Source organism: Magnolia sinica, chromosome 15, assembly GCF_029962835.1.
Source record: "Magnolia sinica isolate HGM2019 chromosome 15, MsV1, whole genome shotgun sequence".
Taxonomy (NCBI): Eukaryota; Viridiplantae; Streptophyta; class Magnoliopsida; order Magnoliales; family Magnoliaceae; genus Magnolia; species Magnolia sinica.
Genome location: NC_080587.1, coordinates 61,850,561 through 61,869,222, shown reverse-complemented (window position 1 = coordinate 61,869,222; position 18,662 = coordinate 61,850,561). Strand labels below are relative to the sequence as shown.

The 18,662-nt window shown below is 38.8% G+C and overlaps 1 long non-coding RNA gene across 1 annotated transcript; it reads left to right on the top strand.

The window, feature by feature from the left end:
* The first annotated feature begins 255 nt into the window (after positions 1–255).
* LOC131227719 (uncharacterized) lies at positions 256–1,147 on the top strand. Its single transcript, XR_009162462.1, has 3 exons — positions 256–413; positions 498–653; positions 742–1,147. It is a non-coding gene; the product is annotated as an uncharacterized LOC131227719 (long non-coding RNA).
* The last annotated feature ends 17,515 nt before the right edge of the window (positions 1,148–18,662 follow it).

The window sequence follows — 18,662 nt, the reverse complement described above, 5'->3', positions numbered from 1 at the left end:
CTGTCTGCATTCGATACAACCCCTGGGGCGGTTCGTGAACCCGAGCAAGTAACAGCTTTTGCTACTTCTCCGATACCATTTCCTATACAGATGGAACCTTTCAGGATACTATCCACACAGGAGGTCAAAGAGGTAGAGGACTGGTATGAAGCAAACAAGGACATGTCAGAGGAGAAATGGTTCAGAAGGATATGGATGAAGGATGCCTGGGTTAATAGCGAGGTAAGCATTACTAATTTAGTCTCTATATGCATCGATTACCATGTAATTAATTGTTATATGAATCTATGACGAAATCGTACTATCCTATTGTGTAGGCTATCGACACATACATCGACTTCCTTGAGAAAAGGCATAACGCCCTCTCAATAGCAGATCTCTAGGATTGCAAGTTCTGTCCTACGTATTTTACGGTAAATGTTTATTACGACAATCCTTAATCTGTTTGAAAATTTTATTTTATTACATGTATTGAACTTTGATCATGTTTGTAACAGCAAAGCCTCGAGGGGTGTTTGCCGGTTTTGATCGCATACCGGGCCTCCAATTTTGCGTCAGAACGGTCGTCGTTAATAGGCCAGCTGACCATGGCCTACGCAATTGCTAGGCAATGAGATAAACCATACGCCAGAGCGATTTGGTGTTATGAACAGGTAATGCAGTCGTCACAGAACATCATCTCTTACTGTTATATGTTCTATCATGTTTTGATAAATATATTATTTTGTGAATCAAGGACAGGTTTATGCGCCAATAAATCATGACAATTCACATTGATTTTTTCTTGTCATTTATCCTAGTGAAAGAGAAATCATTATTGTAGATAACTTATACACATATCTAACACTGAAGTTCAAGCATAAGATGAAGAATATGACCGATGCACTCCCCGTTCTCTTCCATGCCACTGGAGACAGTACTGCGCTTGAAGGGAAGAAGTGAACCGTCAGATTCGATGAATCCGCGCCGAAGCAGGACAATGGTTATGACTGCGGCATATTCGTGATGAAATTCATTGACATTTTGTGTAGCAGTCTCACCTTGGAGGGAATAGACATGCAAAAATTCACCTTCGATTGGAGGAAGTCAATAGCATATGATTGCTTGTCTGTTGTTAGGAGGTGATATTTGTGCAGTGCAAGAGAGAAAAATTTTGTAAGAATGCATTATTCAGAGGTTTATAGTAATCTTGGAGTGCTGAAAATTTTCAAGTATGTGCATTTCAGTGCGAGTTCCTTCTCTAAGCACGATAGCCTTGGGAGGGTTGATCCGAATTCCTCTCAAGTCTATCGTGATTAAAGAAAGAACTCGCACTGAAATGCATATACTTGGAAATTTTCTGCATACTCGCCGGAAGTACAAGTTTCGATGTATAACATACTCTGTAATTTCAGTAAATGATGAAATGAACTTTATATTGTCCGACAATATTTTCAGTTTGTCTCGATATGCTCATCGATTAAGTACAATGCACATGGAACTCGATGCTTGGCAATTACTCTAGATCAAGTTCAATGTCTCGATATTACACATTGTATGGATTTTATGCACAATGATGCAACCACTGTAGGGCACTTCCTACTCTTTTTTACTGCAATGGGGTGATTTTTAAAGAGAGGTCAGAGATGTTTGTGTTTTCTCTAGGCCATGTTTGGAAACTATGGGTTCATGCCAAACTACAGCAGGGGAAACTGGGTGAGTATTATGTGGGGAATATTAAAATTGAAACCTGTATGATCATTGTGCTCATTCTTCCAATGCACCCATGTGGAATTGTATGATCCTTGTATCCATTTACTCTTAGTTGGATGCTTTTATTCACTTTTGAGATGGGACAAGGGGTTATCATTCAATCCCATAAACACATGACAAGGGTGCAGGGGATTAGGTCTCAGGCTATAGGCTATATCAGTTCTCTGAGTAACCCCTTGGAACTAGCCTATCAAGACCTTTATCAGGACCTGTGCAAATGATGCTCTCCCCAGAGGTATTCTCGATAATATGATCCTTGCTAGATATTCTTAGAAATTGATGAATTTCACATTTCTGCCTTGGGCATTATTTTGTTTTAGATTTTTTTTATTTAAAAACAAAAAACTAATATGGTCCTTGATAGAGTGGAATGGTGGAATAGGATTCATGTTGCCAGCCCAATTAGTTAGGATGAGGCTTATTCAAACTGAGATTTGTTACTTGGTTCATACCATTACAAAATACAACCTAAGATTTTACCTTCACAATAGAAAAGTGATCTTCAAACAACAAAAGTATTCGAGAAAATGTAAGGATTCTGCACTTCTGTTCGAATTTTGATTTTTACCTTTCTCATTCAAAAAAGCTCTGATTAGTATTTTCAGATTTAAGGAATTGTTTGATCCACCTTTTCACAGTATACATAAGTTTTAGAGGCTGATGTTCGAGCTAGGGGTAAGGAGCCAATGCATTCTCTGCTTTTCTTTCTCTCTTGAGTGTGTATGCTCAGTAGTTCTGTTTTGGCCAACAGTTGTTGGCTGGGGCTCATCTTCAATTGGAGATTTACTTAGTGTTTCTCTTCAACAACAGTTGGCTATTCATTAGTTATTAAGTTGGCTGAATTTGATGCTCTTTCTTTCACTAATAGTTGACTGAATGCAAGTGAGCTTTGTAAGATTACAAGTTCTAAGTAAGGAAATCTAAGGAAAATAAGCATGCGTAAACATCAATGATGAGCCTACACAACTTGAAAGGATTTTTATTATCATGATTTCAAATTCATGTGATCATTCCCCAATGAAGACTTTTGAGATTTTTTTGATTTTTTCTGGAAAAGTGTAATTATTACCATAAGCTCAAATTACTGTAATCATTCCCTAATGAAGATTTGGGCCAATTTATCACAACATGCAGTATCGTCCTATCTGTCCCCTTAAATGACAGGATATAAACTTATTTGTATTTGGAACTATTCAATTGATTGCCCATGTAAATATTATTTTAATATTCAATCTATCACAGCATCTTTCTGATGTTTTGAATATACGTCACTTCGACGTGTGTTTTTCTTTTGTATTTTGCATGATCAAGTTTAGGTGAGAGCTAATCTCTGATCAAACAGCTGTTTAGATTCTTCAAGGTGGCCATGAAAATTTGATTAGATATTACTCACAATTTAAATTGAAAGTTGCTGAAACAAGTGCTCAAAAACAAACTAATTAGTGCAATTAAAGTTTGTAAATGACAACATATTAGATGTAACAAAGTTCAAACTAAAAAAAAAAAAAAACGAGAGTCCAACAATGCATGTCTGACCAATTAGTTTGGTGGTAGTTGCAGTACAATGATGGCATTAAAGGCATCCGAAGTTACATTCCAACTGTTCCCAAGAACCACCATGTCTTCCAACATAATCTCAACTTGGACTTTTACTTCACGTCCAATGCCTGCCTGTGAAATATGGGTCCACTTGACCCACCACCGGGCCCGACTCAATAATTGAATCCTTCACAAACGTATCCTGCTTAACAGTAACATCATTCATTAGCATAAAGTTCTTCAATCTAACGTTGTTTTGAACTACACAATTCGGACCGATCACGACGCATGGGCCAATATAACAATCAGTGCCATTAGTTGCAGTTTCATCGATGAGAACATCATTAACCACCTTGTAAGGACGCTCCTCTATTCCTCCCATCTCCTTAATAATAATGTCACCGATCTTAGCTTTAAAATCTATCCACGTTGCATCAGTGACTATGGAATATAGTTCTTGTTTTTTAACTAGGTCACGTAGGACATCTTCTAGAGAATTTAAGAAGACTACAATTGGTGTCTCCAAGATTGATAGGTTAAAAAGATAGACCGTAGCATTATGTTTGAGCACAACAAAAGATTGGAGGTATCCCTTCCTCATATCTTCAACTAATTTTGTTTCATCATTTGAAATCACCAACTCTTGAGGAAGAATATACTGAAGAACCACCTGCAATCATGATAATCATCACATGAATGTTCATATTACAATGGTTATTTAGGAAAATTGTTCAATATGTGTTAACTCAACATGTTTATGTTAGAATTATGTAAGGTGGGCCTTGTATGGTCTGAATTTTCCAAGGGGTTGTAGAAATCTATCCTATTAATCTGTTTTGCCAGCTCATTTTAAGACATGGATACAAAAATTAGAAAATCCAAAGCTAAAAGTTGGCCCCAATATAACCCCAAGATGTTTCAACGGTGTATTTGAAACTAATTAAAATGGAGATTTCCTATTACACATTTCTTAAGTTGCTTATGTTTTATAATTATCTGCTTCAGGAATTGGCATGCTTTGATTCCTTTTCTTATTCAAAGGAACCAACTCCTAGGCTGCAACATCACGCGTCATCGATTCCTTTTCTTATTCAAAGGAATCGGCATGCTTTAATTGGTAGGGCAATTGATGATCATGATAAATGGGGGGGAGTGGTGCATATTATTTACGACTGTCCATCCATCTAGTGGTTTCTACTGTGGGTAGACAATGGCTAAAAATCAATACGAATGGACTAATCCTACCTAATCTGATAAATGGCCTTCAAAGCTAATGGTAGAAACAAAAGTTCTCGCCGACTATCAACCATTCGCCCATGCAAAGCTGGTGGCTAGGGCTGTATGATGCGTTCACAAGAATGAAGAAAATGGGCTCCAGTGAGTGTGCAGCACGTTGCTGCTGCAGAAGACCCACACATCTCACGCAACTATGCTTGTCATTCCTGCAAAGATTCTAATTTGAACAATCACAAGCATGCATTCCTATAATTTGGCAATTGTATACGAACCCCTAGATTTCATGACACCCAGTACATGTCCCCATCGCTTTCAACAACACATCTAATAGGTCTTAAGTACAAAACATACCTTTTAATGCAATGTGCTTATTGGAACTAACATTTCGAGCATCATTCAAAGCATTGCTCAGAAGATCCATCAAAATTTTCTTTTGGGACACCTCCATAGTTTAGTAGTGAAATTAAAGTGATATTTAGGTATGTTTTCCTTGACTGGTTGCTAAAAAATACAAGCAATAAAAGCAAAAAAAACTAACCCAAACATAAACAATGATGGAATTTATTCATGTTCGTATCGATCCCTAGTGGGGGTGGCTAATATGGAGGGTATGTTCAAAAAACTAACCCAAACATAAACAAAAAAAATACACCAACAAAAAGGTACATGAATAAATTTCAAAAAAAAAATACACTAAAAAAATACACAAAAAAATAGCAAAATTTGCATTAGTTGATATGATCTACATATCATCAATTTTATCGACGTAAGTCGTAGATAATATCGACACATTGTCGATAATATCGAATATAGATGACAGCAGTCCAGCAAGCTTTGTTGAAATTACAGTGTATATCGATATAACGACAAAATGTCGATATATCTATAGCAGAAGACATGTCGATATATCGACATATTGTGGATAATATCGAATTATGTCCTCATTTATCCAGCGACCAAAACCAAAAATTCCGTATTTAATCGATATATCGACAACATGTCGATATATCGATAGTAGATGGCATGTCAATATATCGACATCTTGTAGATAATATCGAATTATGTCCTCATTTGTCCAGCGACCAAACCCAAAAATTCTATATTTAATCGATATATCGACAACATGTCGATATATCGATAGCAGATGACATGTCGATATATCGACATCTTGTGGATAATATCGAATTATGTCCTCAATTGTCCAGCAACCAAACCCAAAATTTTCATAATTAATCGATATATCGACAACATGTAGATCATATCGATATAAGTGACGATACATCGACGATATGTTGATGATATCTACGAATTTAACAACCAGAAATGTACGGTCGATGTTATCGATATATCGTCGATATGATGCATGTAAGTTGTAGATATGATCGACATATCATAGATATAATCGATGTAAGTTGTCGATAATATCGATGAGGTATCAATAATATCGAATCTGGAGTGCAAATGTGCAGCGAAGTTTTGATCCATTTTCATATTATGTCGATATATCGACAGCTTGTTGATATATCTATTGTAGATTTTTCACCACTTATCAATATATCGACAGATTGTCGATAATATCGAATTACGTCTGAATGTATCAAGTAAAAAAACCCCAAGAATTTCATTTTTACTCGATATATCGACATGTTCTAGATACTATTGACAGCATATTATCGATATATTGACTAGTGGTCGATAATATCGATTAAAGAACTGAACTCTCTAGTGTTCTGACCGTTGAAATTTCGATAGTGTCGATATATCGACAACTTGTCGATATTATCGACGATGATCGATTTTGAAAAAAAAAGAAAAAAACAGCATTAACTGCTTTCACCAACCATCCTTTATTTCTCTCAAATTCCATTTTTAGAATCCTTCTTCCAAAACGTTCCCTCCACTTCATCTCAACCGGATATCTCCACGTTAGCAACAGGGTTCTTCAAGGAATTTCTTCTTTGACGATCTCAGTATGTTTGTCTTCATTGCAATCGATATGAAATGTTGTGTTTGTGTTCTATAGGTTCTTGAAGCACTGATGGTGGATAAGTTCTTGATCTTCTTGTCATGGTCATGATTTGGGAAACGTGCCATACAATATATATGATGGTCGTGTCCCCACCATTTTTGAAATGGTGGTGAAGTTTCATTGGAGTCTATCTCATTCATCATTCCTATGGAGAGATGCCCCTGTTACAAATCTATGAGCCTATGATGATGGTCTTTGGTTTAAGAACAGATGAATGTGGTCTAACCTGCCTTTGCCGTTGTAAGTTATGTGAAGAAAATCCAAAAATAAAGGAAAAAAAAATTATTGCTGTTGTTGGGTGTGTTTGGTTGGACCAAATATCTGAAATTCGTGTGAATTGTGATACCGACGCTATCAAGATTGCAAACACTGATCATACGATTTGGGAAGCAATGAATTGACTATTTGTCCCCGGATTACCTTAATTGCCTTGGCCGATAAATGAACAGTTTGGCAACAGTAGGGGCACAGATCTTCATTGGGCTGATAGGATGTGAATGTTGAATATGTACCATTCTTTTATTCTAACAATCTGTTTTTCTCGTATATGTTATGTCAATCTGCATGCATATGTTGATAGTGCACGTTTTCATTAATATACTTATTCACAGCTTTTCAGAGGTGAATTAGTTTATTTAAAAAATTGAGAATTATTTTCCAACCATTGTGTTCTTTTGTTACAATTTGAATGTATTAAATGATATTATTTAATTGAATTGTTTCTGCTTTTTCATGTCTCAAGTAATATGGGTGGTGAGTGACCCATTAGTACCGTCGATCACTAGCTGTGGGAGCAGGTGGCCCATAAACATCATTGATTCATTAATTGAGCTTGCCACCGGCCAAAAGTTTCAAATTAATAAAAATATAATTAGGGTTGTTGGAACCAATCCATTTCTCTTTTAAACTTTGGTGATCCAATTCTTTTTTTTTTTAAACTCCTGGTGATCCATCATTGGTTTGTTATGTTTTGATTCACCAAGTGTTATTTGATCTGTTGCTTTCGAAGGGACTAATTTGGTTCAAGGGTGTGATGGAAAGTAGTATTTGACCATTGCAAGGATCCATGTGAAGCAATGACGATCGTGTTTTGTAGAGATGCTCATCAAATGGCCAATCTCGTGGACGGGGGATTAGCCATACCTTCCTTGTCATTGAGAGTTCTTTCCCTCCATTATGATGTGTTTTCCTTTCTTTAATGAGAAATTTCTTAATTGAATATAGAAATCTTTAAATGTTTCTTTTTTAAGAATATGGTTGCAATCAAATTTCATACATATGAACCACTTACTGATTTTGAGTAAGTATTGAACAAAGGGAACATTCTCACATATAATATCGACAGATTTCCTTCAGATGATTTTATTACCTTTATTACCTTAATTGCCTTATTTTATCATTTCCTTTGTTTGTAACAAGCACTATCATCTCAACCGTCATAATGCCTAAGGATAAAGGAAAAAATGTCATGCTTGGAGAGTCATCCAAGGGAGATTGTACCAAACTCCGTTTAAGACGTAGATCGGAACGGACTTCCCCGACCGAATCGCCGGCTTGGCAAGCTCGTACTCAAAGGAGTACTCCAATTCAAGATCCCCTCCACCAATACAACCAGAACAATTGATCCCATAGGTTCCTCCTCCCCCTGCGAACATATACGACAAATATCGCGTCCGAAAAATAGTATATGAGAAAAAAGTTGATCGAGCGTGCATCCAGCAATTTGGGATTCCATAGATTTTGAAGAATGTTGGGTGGAGTAACCTATTAGATTTTGGAGGGACAGTTAGAAATGAGCAAGTGATCATATTTCCATCATACTGTCACTCGCTGGTAATGCACCCTGCTTCATTTCAGGTGACCATTGGAGAGACAACCACCACCATTGATACTGAGGTGGTTGCACAGCTTTTAGGGATTCCAGCCATAGGTCGAGGTTTAACGGATCACGACATTGATGACCCAGCTGTGTGGCTAGAAATGATGAAGTATTTTTGTAAAGGACAAAATGTTCCTTGGCATAAGGGTAATGCACTGAGAGCAACGCACCTGGAAGACAAGTACAAGGTGCTACACAGTATCTTCACCTGGAATGTTTATCCGAGGGACTCAAACAAGTCTGACATTACTTCGTATATGTTAGATATTCTATAAAGCATCTGTCATGGTATTCGTCTGTGTCTGCCCACCATCATTACTCAAATAATTGCCGACAGCATAGCAACCACGAGAAGGGATGCCATTCCATTCCCACATCTATTATGTTTACTCTCCCGTCATGTTGGCCTGATGCCCACCACTGACCGACCCAGACCCGTGAAACTGTTTACATAAAACAACATCAAGCGCATGAAACTGGGGTTGAAAGGGGCTTCGACATCAGTAAGGTGCAGTGAAAATTTTATGGGAGAGACAGAAGCAGAGGCAGCAGAGATAGAGGCTGCAAAGACAAACATGGCTGAGACAGAGTAGCCAACACCGACTATCCTGCAGAGGGAGAGCAGCCACGATCCTCGTATGGTCATACTAGTCAAAGGATGTCATACCGTAACCACAGGGCATATATCGTCAGGCACATGGATGAGCAGGACAAACGACTCATGCGACTGGAGCGGCTTTCTGAGGCCATCCAGAAGGGTATGGAACGGGTCGAGCATAAGATTGACACCCTTATTGCCACAATCACATACCAGCGTGATGATGTCGCTCCACCGGATGGCAGTCCATCCAACTAGACTGCATTTAGTCATGTCTATTGGCTTGTGCATCAAGTATCTTTTTGGGATGCCAAGCCTATCGGATATTATTGTCGAACTGTTTCTTTAAATAGTGGCATTAATTTTACTTTGACTGATGCAGGGGACTATGATTTTAGTGCCTAAACTTGGGGTACTTATTTTTATTATAGTATTTGGTGTTATGATGAAATTTATTTATGCACTTCCTCTGGACTGTAGATGGACTCAAGAATCTCAACCATGCCATTCACCTTTATCAAAGAATTCATTGTTCATAAACTATCCCCTCAATCCTCTGCCACACCCAACTACCACTCTTATATCAATCTGCCCATTCGACAAAACTGAAAAAAGAACTCAACCCAGCCTTAAGTTTACTACAGCTTGCCATCTAAATTCTTTTTTAGTGAACCATGTTGCCCATGGCCTCACCATGTCCCCTTCAAACTATTTATCTCTAACAACAACCAAGTGTGATTATAAATGAACTTCCTCGCCGACCTTGCATCTTCACCTCATGACTTTTGTGATTACAGTACGTGGTGTTATGAATTTGTTGTCTGCCTGGCAATTTTATATGTTTTCTCATGATATGTGAACTTACGGCATTTGATGCCATTTAGATGCTTATTATCTTTTGGCTCTGATTGATTTCAGTCAGGTTTCGGATAGTTATCAATGTGCATAATGAAGTGCATATATGATTTCTTTCCCTGAATTTGGTAAAGATTCAACTTGTTCGTTTCCCTTACATATTTTATATTTTTATTGTACAATGAGAAATTTCAAATTTGGATCTGATCACAAAAAGATTACTTGATACATGCTATATCTCATGTTCATGCTCTCGATCTCTTCTTAGCAATAGACAAATTGCCCATCCAGTAACACTACTACCGAATCAATTACAGGTTTTCTTGCTTTCTTGGTCTAGGAATGCCGATTATAGCATTTTATTCCCCATTAGGAATGCCGATTAATGCATCAACAGCAACAACGGTAGTAGCAGCAATGGTGAGCTTCAAAACCCTCTTCCCTTCCCCTCCTACTAACATGCGCCTCGGGTGCATTGATGTCTTGGTTATCTCTCATTTTTCTCTTAGCAAGGTATTTCCTTTTTTTGTATTTTTTTTAAAAAAATTTCATAAGGATAGAGCTATTTTGGGTTTCTGTTCTTTTGTCATGGGTGTGCAAGTAATGGGCATTTTTGCTTTGCCTTGTTATTATTATTTTAAAATTTTTTAGAGGTATAAGGGTAGAGTTGTTTTGGGTGTGTCTTAATTTGTCTTGGTTTGGCTTGTTTTGGTTTGAATTTGATTCATACAGGTTATTGTATGTTGTCATCAATGTTTTGATATCTCTCATATTTTTCTTTTGATAAGTTATTTTCCTTTTTTTTTGAATTTTTTAAATTGTGAAAAGGACAGCGCTGTTTTGGCCTTTTGGGTTCTGTTATTTGGTCATGGATGTGGAAATCTGGCATGTGTGTGGTATGAAAACTGTCTTGTAGGGTCACATCCCCACTGTGAAATAGGATGCCTTAAAAGACAGACCAATCCAATTAGCCACACCATAGAGAACAATGGACAATTGCCCAAAAACCTTCAAATTCATGTGAGGCCATTCAATAGTTGTACTGGCCAAGTATTTAAAGGTGTCCTATTATAATGGTGGGGTGCCCCACTGGAGGATGGGTTATAGTTGCAATCACCTCATTGGCATTTCCATCACCCATCCAAACTGTTCATCAGGGCTAGTGAACTCTCCAAGGCTTCCTTGAAAAATTAGACTAATTGATGATTTATGTAGAACATGTGACATAACTTCATGGATGACCATGATCAAAAGAAATCATGCAGGAAAGCTGTTTCTAAGGCAAAATTAGCCTAAACCCGAACTATAACTTCAACATGGAATTGATCCTTCTATCTGTTATAAGCGATTCATTGAAGTAGTAATTTGGTATCCTACTATATATCAAAGGCGTTTTCTTTAAAGCCATGTCATATGTTCCTTCCTGATTATCTATACTCCATATTAGCAAATGATTTCAGATAATCTTTATGTTAATCGTGCATTCTGATGCAATAATATGCATAACGATTCTATACTGAATGATGCAATGTGGCATAGAGAGGTGCTATTATGTTGTGCTTCGTGAAGTTCTATTAGGTGTTGCTCCACCACCACACCCATCGCAAACATGTAAGCTGATTGGGACCATTGATCTGGTCGGATGCCTTGCTGATGGGGCACTTGGGACCTAATTTGAATCTCTCCATCTTTAGGTATGAAGGAGGTCCCATTTATCTGTTGTTATAAATGCAGTTTCCTAGTTGCTTCTCAATGTGAAATTGTTAAGTTGGATTCGTTCTTGAAAACTTTTAATTGAATATTTTTTTTCCAACGTTGAGCCAGTGATCAAATCTGCCTTTGATGGTTACAGTGCCTGCATCTTCGCATACGGACAGACAGGCACTGGAAAATGGGTGGAAAGGTGTGGTTGCCCATCGATGAGAACTAAATGGTTTATTTGAACTTTCAATTAAGTTCATCCAATCAGTTTGTGGAATCCCTTGCTAATAAGAGCGTAAGAAATCTTCTAATTGGATTAATGATTTGTTCTTGCTTTTAACATATGCATGGATAGCAATGGGCTAAGTGGTGAGATTCCTTTAACATGTTCTAATGTAAGAAACATAAAGATCAACTAGGAGCAATACATAACTTTCAATTGTATGTAGTATGAGGAGACACACTCATAGGTAAAGCATATGCATGATTTCTTCTTGATTGGTGATGACAAATTTTATTTTTTTAGATGGGTGGCTCAACCTATTCAGTTGCTTTTTCCATAAATATTTCAATGTGGACTGTGACTCAGATCAGACAGACACATTTAGTTGCCCCTCTTGGCACGCATTTTTCAAAACTATATAGCATTCTCATAGAGCATATATCAGAGGATATTGACCATAAGGTATGCATCATTACTTCGTAATAATTACCGGAATCAATTTTACTCTTCTTGCCAAGATTCTTCAGTCCGCAACCTCTGGTTTATATCAGTCGAAGTTAATTGCAGTTCCTTGTCTTTTGTACCACTGCAATGGTCATAAGACTGGTTGCTAACCTTCTTTCCGAGTTGAACCTGAATGTGCAGGAGATCCATTCTAGAAAGCCGCAGAGCTATAGAACCAGGGTTGGAGATGAGTTCCGAAAGTCAAAAGGTCTTATTCTTGTGACTTCTGATGTATTTACACGCGGTGTTGATTATCCAGATGTTACCCTTGTTATGCAGGTAATATAGTGGATAATTTCTTTTTACAATACAAGGGGGCATTATGGAATGCATGTATAGATAGGGCTGAGAATTGGTGCATTTTTAGATGATATGCTATACATGAAGATCAACTAGGAGCAATATACAACTTTCAATTATATGTATCATACAAAGTACATAAATTACATAAATTACACGATATGCTACACACTGGGTATCGGAAACTTGCACGACCAGCGATTATGCCCAGTTTATTTGCATCACCCACACTTTGCTGTTTTCAATTCCTCTCCACGCGATGTAATTCTAAGCTTTTTGGGTCTTCCAGCTGACCTCCTCTGTCTTAAGGGTTTAATCTGCGCACAATACTCCTTCATCCCCGCTGAAATTTTTCACTCGCTATTGTCGCGTACTGGATACACCGATTTACTATACGTGGCCAAGTAATTATGCGTCGTGTAGAATAGGGAGCAGTATAAGTAGTGATCCAGATTGTAATTTATACAGGCTGACAGGACATGCATGCAAGGGTACCCCTTCACACCAAATTCATGACATGTACATGAAAACTCACTGAGCTTCACCATATCATTATAATCTCCAACGACATAGTACTCATCTCGAGAAATAGTATGGCAGCGAACATCTCGCGCCTTCTGCACGATATCCTTTAATTGTTTCTCTGCCCATGGTGTCAATAGACCCACAAATGATGCCGCAGATTCTTGTCTCTTGTAAAATAATTCTTGTATCTTCAGTATTACAGCCTCAATCCATTTCGTAATGGGGTATTCGCGTGCTTCTTTGAAAGGGAATTAACGCACTTAGAAATGTTCGTTGTGACCAAGTTGAATCTTCTTCCTGGAAAGTGCAAAGATGCCCATCTCTCGTACTAGATTTCTGTCAGCCATACATGTATTGGGGGATTAGCCATTTCGATATCATGCATTATTTTTTCAAATTCGGCCCTCTTGTAAGTCTTCACAGCCATCTAGTAATACATCTCCAATGACTTGTCCTTAAAAGTATCCACCAAGTTTCTATAGATGTGGTACACACAATACCCATGGATCGCACGCGGGAAGACTTGGGGAACCTTTTTCATTAGACCTTTATGTCAGTCAGATATAATGACAAGACCCTCCACAGGCCCTAACACATTGTTAAGGTGGGTAAGGAACCAATTCCAACTACTGTTGTTCTCTGATTCCTCGATGCCAAATGCAAGTAGAAATATATGATTGTCCCCATCTAAGGCTGTGGCGATGAATAGCACACCCTTGTATTTGCCCTTTAAGTGTGTCCCGTCAAAAGCCAATACCCTCCGCAATGATTTCTAAAAACTTCGTATGCATTATCCGAGAGCTAGAAAACATCTCTCGAACCTCCAAGTCTGTTGGTTTACAGTAACAGCAGTAACTGTCCCTGGGTTGGCCCTCCTCAACTCATGCAAATACAAAGGGAGTTGATTGTAGGAGTCTTCGTAAGACCCCATCACGTGATTAATTGCAAGCTCCCTAGCTTTCCATGCCTTCTAATAACTGATACGAATATTATATTTCTCTTGCATGACGAAGATAATGTCAGCTGGCCTCAACCCTAGGCATTGTTCAATGCAGCTAATAACCAGATCACACGCTAGTTTATTGCTGGCTTGCCGGTGACCGCTCTTCATCCATGCCATGCCGCACATTTGTTTTGATTCATAAGTCTGTATTTTGAATATCCCCGTATCATTCTCCCGAGATGCATGACCCTCCATTCGCATGCATCTTCGAAGCACACCACAGTAAATCTCCTGGAATTTGAGTATATTACTCTATACTGGAAATTATTTCGAATTGCAAACTGACTCAAAACATACTGGCACCGACTCTTGTCCTTAAACGTTTACCTAACAGCTATATCAGTCGGTTCAAATAACAAATCAGTATATTCCAGCATTTTTGCATTAGTGAATGCATCATCATCAAATGGCACGAGAACTTGACGAGTCATGAGGTTTGATGTGTCGGGAAGGTTTCGAAGCGGAATGTCGCTTACACGCACAGATGGGATGGTGGATGATGATGGCAAATCCGTTGTTGATGCTAACGGCAGTGTCTTGTATTCATAATTACTTTTAATGTCAACTGCATCACTGACTTGCGTAGTCACGACGTTTAATGTTTGCGGCGGCTCGGGTAATTGATCATTGATTACTACCATTTGTAGTGGAGAGGGATTGTATTTGAATTCCACGCCATACTTATCAGCCACACTGTCCACGTATGTTGTGGTATTGATGTGTTGGATTGTTTTGATGACTAACGGGATGAATTTATCCAAATGCTTAAACTGGTAAGACAAGAACTCTTTGACGTCATCGTCGTCTTCGATTTCGATTGGAGGCATTGATTCCTTAGTGCAAGGATTCAATACTTTCATCCTAATATCACAATATTCTAGTATGCTCTTAATAATCTTGTAAATTCTAGATCGAAGCTCCTCGTACATAGTCTCGAGACGTAGCGTCATTTGTTTTGATGTTCCAACCGTGTATGAGTATCGCTTGTTTTCAAATTCTAACTCCCCACCAAAAGAGCACATGATTCTTGCAGCCATTATCTGAAAACTAATACAATGACATATTATCAGTGAATCATAAATCAATGGAACCATGCCATATGACGAAACTCGATTAAATAATGAAGGACCTTCGTCGTTAACAAATGGTTTCAAGTAGTGCTTGTTTAATTTTGTGACGCTATCTATCATGCCATTAAGCGAGGGAGGCATTATCAGTTTGAGCGGAGCACACATGAAATTCAACAGGGCAACCTGAAAATTGAGCGGGTCAAAATAGAAATTCAGCGGGAGTAACCTAAAATTGAGCGGGGCAAACTAGGAAATGAGCGGGGTAAGCATAAAATTGAGCGGGGCAAACATAAAATTGAGCAGGGCAAAATAGGAAATGAGCGGGGTAAGCATGCAATTGAGCGAGGCAAACTAGGAAATGAGTGGGGCAAACATGAAATTGAGCGGGGCAAATTAGGAAATGAGCGGGGCAAGCATGAAATTGAGCATGGCAAACTAGGAAATGAGCGGGGCAAGCATGGAATTGAGCGGACCAAACTAGGAAATGAGTAGGGTAAGCATGAAATTGAGCGTGCCAAACTAGGAAATGAGCGGGGGCAAGCATGAAATTGAACGGGGCAAACATGAAATTGAGTGGAGCAAACTAGGAATTGAGCGGGCCAAGCATGAAATTGAGCGGGGCAAACTAAGAAATGAGCGGGGCAGGCATGAAATTGAGCGGGGCAAACTAGGAAATGAGCGGGGCAAACATGAAATTGAGCGGAGCAAACACGAAAATGAGCGGGGCAAATAATATTTCGAGTGAGCATAGCGTGATATTGAGTTAGCCAAACATTTATTCGAGCAAGCATAGCATGATTGAGCGGGGCAAACATTAAATTGAGTGAGCATTGCATAGATATTGAATGAGCAAACTGTAAATTGAGCGAGCATAGGATAATAATGAGCTAGGCAAACAGTAGATTGAGCAATCCTATCATTATATTTATCGCGGCAAACATTAAATTGACCTTATCTACTATGAAATTAAGCTGGGCAAACATTACATTGAGCGATCCTAGCATGAAATTTATCACGACAAACATTAAATTGACCTTATCTACCATGAAATTAAGCTGGGCAAACATTAAATTGAGTGATCCAAGCGTGAAATTTATCACGGCAAACATTAAATTGACCTTATCTACCATAAAATTAAGCTAGGCAAACATTAAATTGAGCGAACCTAGTATGATATTTATCGAGGCAAACATTAAATTGACCCTATCTACCATGAAATTAGGCTCAGCAAACATTAAATTGAGCGATCCTAGCATGAAATTGAGCAGGGTAAACATGGAATTCAGCGAGCATAGCATTAGATCAAGTAAACCGTAACATAGAATTGGGTGAGCTTCAAATTGAATTGAGCAAGTTTGACATGGATTCAATCGATCAACGCATAAAATTAGCTAAGCCTAATGCATGAAATTGACTAAGCCTAACATATGGAATTGACCAAACTTCGCATATAATGCTATTGTACGAGTGTAGCTTTTTTTTCAAGATCTATACCTCCGACTACCGCAGTACCGATCAAATGCAGGTTGAAGAGAGGTGCTTTGGAGTGAGAGAATATTTTAAACCTTTTCAAGGAGATGCAACCAGTTCGTTGGATTTCACATAACCCTAGCAAGATGAAATATGAAAAATGTAAAATAACGATATTTAGATGGATATCTAGATACTTCACGGAGATTTCGATCAAGAAAATGAGAAGAAAACCCTTCGTACTTCACTTCTTCATTCGAAGAGAGTGTACCTGTTTTTACGTGAAGGGGAGTGCAAGCAACGCTAAAAAGCAGCAACAGTGAAAAGAGTATGCAAAAGGGAGGAGTATTTTCGTCCCAAAATTTGTAATCGGCACGTGCAGGTCTAAGTAACAAAAGAAGGTTTGTCTTCTTTGAAAAAAACAGCTGGCTAAAAGGTGGGGCCAGTCCTAAATAACTTAAACAAAAACAATTAGCCGTCAGATCAGCAGCCGCATGACCCGTGGAAAAAGGGTAGGATCGGCTCATGGGTTGGATAATAGCCTAGTGGGCGAGGCCCTGATCTAAGCCCCACCACATTCTATGTGTTGTTAATCCAAGCTGTTCATTCTTTTTATCAGCTCATTTTTAAGGCATGGTCCCAAAAGACAGGCAGATCCAAATGTCAGGTCAACCACATGGTAGGGATTGAACTCCCACCGTTAAAAACTTCTCGAAAGTCATAAAAGTTTTGGATCAAGCTGCTATTTGTCTCTTCCCTTGATTCAGATCTGCGTGACCTTATTAACAGCTTGGATGGCAAATACACATTCCAGTGGGCCCAAAAAGTTTTTATTGGTGGGTGTTCAATCACCACTGTTTTTCTGAGGTGTGGTCCACCTGAGATTTAGATATTCCTATTTTTTTAGACCATGCGCTAAAATAATCCTATAAAACGGATAGACGGAGTGGATATACAACACATACATCTAGGTGGGCCCCACGGTCGGGACCCCACCCATTAAGCCATTACCCACCTAATACACACCCTCAATATCAACGCGTGGGCCACATGTGTATTTACGGCAATGGTAAAATTCAATGCACGCAAGTGTCCCATCTGATGATTAGACCGTCTGACATGGATCTGTACGGCGAGTGGACCCGAGGCCAAACTCGTGTGTCTTGCTTCACGTGCGATGCGAGTGGACAAACCTGGTTTGGTCTTTTCCGTTATTTGACGGCTAATATCTCGATATTATCTAACATGATATTCTGAATGAAATTATCGTGAGATAATAAGAAGATAACGTCAACATCTCGGGGCTCCCGAAATATCGTCCTAATCGGGTAGCTTCTTGCGCACCACACAACCCCTCATCGGCTACAGTAAAAGTGTGCGTTTACGTTTACCAATTTCCTGGAAGCTCATGCAACCCATGCATGTGCCATAAATGCATACGGAGCCTAAAATGTCCCTGACTCATCATCTTAACCGTTCAATTCGATGGCCCACCATCTTGTGATATTGATTCTAGAAATTGTACGGTTAGGATCTTCTGATCAATGTGATCTTAAGTTTTGCGCTGTACATGATAGGGACTATAATTTGAATGGTCTAGATAGGTGCCCGCTTGTGCACCGTTTGTAAGAGAATCGTTTGCCAATGGGACGCGGTTTCTGGGCTTAGAACCTAAAATAACATGGGAAAATGGGTGGACGGTGTGGATAAAAGCCGTACATTAGGGTGGCCCTCAGATGCCATCTTGTCCCTAGATGGGGACTGGCCGTACTGACCCGTCCAGTACGGACGCGGTGCTCGGTGAGCCTCATCACGATGTTTGTGTTTTATCCACGCCGTCCATCTATTTTAAAGGCTTATTATGATCGTTTATTTTAGGGCATTGGCAGATTCAAATATCAGGTGGACCACACCATAGAAAACAGTGGTGATTGAACACCGACCATTAAAAAATTTCTTGGGAAGACATATTTTGGAT